Source organism: Wolffia australiana, chromosome 2, assembly GCF_029677425.1.
Source record: "Wolffia australiana isolate 7733 chromosome 2, ASM2967742v1".
Lineage (NCBI taxonomy): Eukaryota > Viridiplantae > Streptophyta > Magnoliopsida > Alismatales > Araceae > Wolffia > Wolffia australiana.
The window spans coordinates 11,165,952-11,170,896 of record NC_135836.1 but is presented as its reverse complement, the minus strand read 5'-3'; the positions used below and the strand labels follow the sequence as shown (position 1 = coordinate 11,170,896).

The 4,945-nt window shown below is 42.8% G+C and overlaps 1 long non-coding RNA gene across 1 annotated transcript; it reads right to left on the bottom strand.

Moving 5' to 3' along the window:
- Positions 1 to 1,565: 1,565 nt before the first annotated feature.
- On the bottom strand, positions 1,566 to 2,938 carry LOC144716823 (uncharacterized). Its single transcript, XR_013585005.1, has 3 exons — positions 2,845 to 2,938; positions 1,980 to 2,659; positions 1,566 to 1,814 (listed from the first exon to the last, which is right to left on the bottom strand). It is a non-coding gene; the product is annotated as an uncharacterized LOC144716823 (long non-coding RNA).
- Between the last annotated feature and the right edge of the window lie 2,007 nt (positions 2,939 to 4,945).

Genomic DNA, 4,945 nt, shown 5'->3' with positions numbered 1-4,945 from the left:
TTAATTACCCCCTCTACTACCGACTTGACATGCTCATGCCTCATTGGGGACAGGATGGGAGGGGGTAGATGGCTTTTCTCGCTCACTTCACTACTAATGCTCGAGAGATTGTGAGGCTCAATGCTAGGTGGGATAGTTTGGAACCAGACCAGATTGCTAACGTTGATGGGGGGACAGATCCCCCAATTGGGAGGGATACCCACAATGTAGGCATTCTCACCAACCACACGGACTATCAAAAAAGGCCCGACATGACGAGCATAAAGCTTCGTAGCGACCAAAGGAGAGTATCTCTCGAGCCTCAACCTGACCATGACAAGTCCTCCCTCGGTGTAGCTAACTGACTTACAACCCACAATAGCGGTGACCTTGTACTTCGCATTTTGTGATGCAACGCATGTATTAATGACATGATGCATGTCCCTAATATGTTGTGCAAATGCAAAGCCATCCTCAAAAGCTCTAGAATGCTCATTTACTATGGTACAAGCTAAAGGCTTAAGAGGTATCTGGCCATAAATGACCTTGAACGGAGTGCGATCGGTGGTATGGTTCATCAAAGAACTAAATGCAAATTCAGCATGCATTAGAACACAATCCCAAGTGAAGAGGTTGTCTCCCACGATCAGATGAAGCAAGTTCTATAGACTACAGTTTACTACCTCTGCCTGTCCATCTATTTGCGGGTGATAGGCTGTGGAAAATTTAAGCTTCGTCTTGCTGGTGGTAACGATCGTCTCTCTAATGATAGTGATCATCCGTGCGGTGATCATACAGGTGGCAATCATTGTGATAGCAATCGTCCCGATAGTGATTGTTCTGTTGTCAATAATGTTTATTCTGATGGTGATCTCCCTTGTAGCGGTCGTCCGAGTAGCAATTGTAATCGACGTGATGGTGATCGACTTGGTAACAATCATCCTAGAAGCGATTGTGATCATCTGGATGGCGATCATCCTAGTTATAATCATCCTGAAAGCAATAAGGATCATTTTGTTCTCGATAATGGTCGCCCGATTGTCGCGGCAAGCATCTGGGCTAAGGAGATGGTGGCAAAAGGATCGACTCACCTATTGGGCTCAGTCCATAAGAATTGGGGGTAACCAGGTTGAGTGATTGATAGCGCCATGATGTTCATTGGCTTGGCCAACTTTGTCTCCAAGGGGTGGTAGAACTGCGATAGCAAAATTCCCTATCCTACGGATACGTGTCCGGGTAGTTTCATCTGAGTAAGTTCGCGAACGATGAATGTAAAATTGTTCTTCCATCGTAAGATCGTAAGTGACGGGGCCATTCTCCATTTCATGATCGATCATGTAGTCTCCTCAAACGGGGTTATGATTCAATCCCATTGTATAGCCAGATACTAAGTATAAAATTGGGTTCCTAAAATGATGAAAGGACAAGTATATGCATGAATGCACGTGATATGAATTTTTTAAAAAATGAATGTGTGGAAGACGTGCAAAGAGAAGATAAATAAAGTTTTTTCTTAAGGACCGACAGTTCAAAGCACAGAGGTTAGCACGATGGGCTCTAATACCAATTTGACGTAACACAATAAGTGGTCCAACTGATCCCTATGCCACCACTGAATATTATGCTAAGAAGACGTCAAAGGCAATACTGTGATGCATATTTTTTAAAGAGAATTAAACGAGAAGTACGTTGATCGTCGAATGACCAGAGATGCAGATCAACTATATGGCACATGACAGGTGCTGTCACAATCAAGCTCCCAATGATCCGCATGATCAACTTGAAGAGACGACGTAGTGGGTGATGAGCTTCATCCAAGAACATCCGCACCGTCACTGCGAACAACACCAGTCCGGCACCGTCAATGAGGAACTCTGTCAAAAAAATATTGGCTAGTCCTAAGCATGCATAATTTCACTCGAGAAGGGGAGCAGACAAATCAGGACTAAAAGATTGAATAACACAGTAAAATAAGGAGAGGTGCTTGATATAGAACCTACAGGTTAGAATCCGTAGGCTTGGAGCAGTCCACGTTCAGCACTGTTGATGGAGGAAGCTAGGAGAGAGTGTTCAAGATAATAGGATGCCTCTTGAAAGATAAAATCCACCTCTATAGGCAGATCAATGTAGGTTCTTTTTTTTCTTAAGCCCGATGGGTCAACGGGGACCTACAACAGAATCATAAAAAAAAAACAGCCCAAGCAATCCTGATGGAAAGGAGGCGTTGTTCTCTGAACGTGGACAACAATCCGTCAAAAGGTTCCCCGTCAATGGGAATAGATGAAGAGAAGAGAACTCGTCAAAGATCGATAGTAGGTGGCACATCAGGCCACGGGCGGTGAATTTGAACAGCGACCAAATTCTCCATCGTGGTAGATTCAAATGGGGAAGATTGCAGCGCAAACCTTTTCTAATCATTTCAAGGTGGAGCTAGAAATTCCCAATTTGATGACCGATATTCTGAAGTCACTAGAGGCCAAAGGGGAATTAATCGTTGAAAACAATGATGCCAGAAAAATAAATTTTCACGATGGAGCAGTTCTGGGGACGGGCAGCGAAGAGGATACTTCCACGAGCTGATCGGAGTTTCAGTCGATTGGAGACGTTGACTTCTTATGAGGGACAGGGATCCAACAACGAATGTAGGGGCAACCAATGATTGACCGTTGATCGTCGGAGTCTGAATAAAAAAAACAACGGAGTATTCAGAGGATGCCCAGCGACAGTGGTGAAGGATGGGAATACAAAGATCACAGAAGTTGCTTCCGATCCTTCGCAAGCCCTTTCGAATTTTTCGTAGAAGAGAAAATAACCAAGACCGTTTCTGTCAAAGAATAAGGAACTATCTTCACCAGTACGCACTACCTTCTTCTTCTTCCGATACTCTTCTTCTCCATTCTGAAACAAAGCACGATACGAAAAAAATAACCGCCAAAGTAATTACAGATCTGAATTCTTCACAAATGATCAATCTTACTTCCCACGTCCACCCCTCCCCCTGCTTATGGAGAGGGAGAGGCAGTTGCGGTGGCCAATTGGGCCTCCTTTTAGGGGGAAAGCCTATGGGGCTTCCCCTCAAAAAGGGTTCTTTAGGGGGAGAAGTCTAACAGGGATCTCCTCTTCTAAAGATGACACTAATTCACAACTTAAAATAAAAAAAATTGCACCCAGGTAGGCCGGCACTCATGCAGGAAGGGCCTCCCAACAATCCAAATAGGACGAAAATGAAAATTACATAAAAACACACGAGATGAAGTGAGACGAAGGCTCTACTTCTCAAACCCGATAGTGGAACTATAGTTTCTTTACGTCAGCTCGGGCTCCGCGACATGGCTGGTGATGGGTCGGGGTGTGATCAACTGAATGGTCCTCCATCACTTGCTTATATATTCTACTATGTGAAATAATAAAAATTTATTCCATGACACTCAAATCACAACAAAGATATAATTAAAACATATAAATTGTGAGTTCATTATGTGTCACAAGAGTCATATTCATTACAAGGGTTGCCTTCAACTGCGATTGTGCTTTCGGACTGGCGAGAGTGCGACATCGGATGTGCCACTATAGCTTTAGTTTGTGCTTCTGGCCTGCTACTTTATGTGGCTGCCTTAGTGCATGATGTGTCAGCCTGCTGATGCATGTCACTTCAACAGATTTAGGTCTTGTCATTGCAGCTACATTAAACCTTTTTTATCTTTTTCTAATTTTCTTATCTTTAAATCCCTTCATAAGTTGAAATATCCAAAATAATAAAAGTTATTATTGCCATGGAAGTTTCATCATTATCATGAATTAAAATGTTGATGTTATATTTATTGTCTCGAACATGCATAATTCAGGAAAAATATATAATATATATAATACAGAGATAAAGCATGAAACTATATAAAACAAAACATAAATGCATCTGCTACATAATTCTTATTTTAAATATGCCCTTACCTTTGAGTCATAAAATGCATGAATAGATTTCATTTTATTATGTACCTTTACCTGCAAGCAGAAAATCAACCTTATAACACTTGACATGGTTATAAGGCCACATTATTCGTTCGTAGCTAACGAAAATTTTTTTCCCCACATGTTATTAGGCTTTTGCATACTATAAAAAAACTTATAAATTCCCTTTTTTTGTTCTACCACGTGTCCATCGCATGAATTCATGTTTAAATAAATCATTCATTTTTATTGGGCGTGTATCATATACATTACAAAATAAAGCACACGATTGTGGTTGACCTATTTTGGCGTCACCAATAGTAACTCCACAATGTTAGATTTTTGATGTCAGACGTCGTCGTTGGCATCGTCCGACGGACAATTCACTATATGAGTGTATCTATGTGAGTAGAAGTGACTCAGGCAGAGTGTACGTAGGGGTGTGACATGTGGGAATTGCTGAGATCTGAGCTCCGTGCTGGGTGGTCGATAATGATGATTGTGACCTTCTTACCCTCGTCAAAGCAACGACGACGACTAGGGCGCGAAACGGAATTAGATCCATAGTGGCTGGCATGTAATGAACGAGTTTGACTCGTACCTAGGGAAACACTCAAAGTGTAATTTTCTTGTTGTTTTCACTCTCCTAGTTCTAACCTGAGCCCGGTGGACTGCAGGCAAAATATATACTATAAGACGTCATATAACTACCGAGCAAGGGGAACGCAGTACCTTGTCGATGATGTCAATCGTTTGTCGGGGCCTTCCTCGGTGCAAGGGCCATAGTGGGAAGGTAAGGTGGAGGCGTGCCATAAGTGAGCATGACATTGCTCGATAGGCTACATAGTCCCAGCACTAGAGCAGATTGGAGAATGCTCAAGTTGAGAAAGGCAGAGGCAATGAGGGATACGAGCAGCGCAAAGCGTCGTATGGGCGTGGTCCCAAGCAGCAATGGCTCTTTTGGTAACAGAACCAGCAACTGGGTAGCGCAAGGCTGTTTTGACACGTGACACGGCGTGGG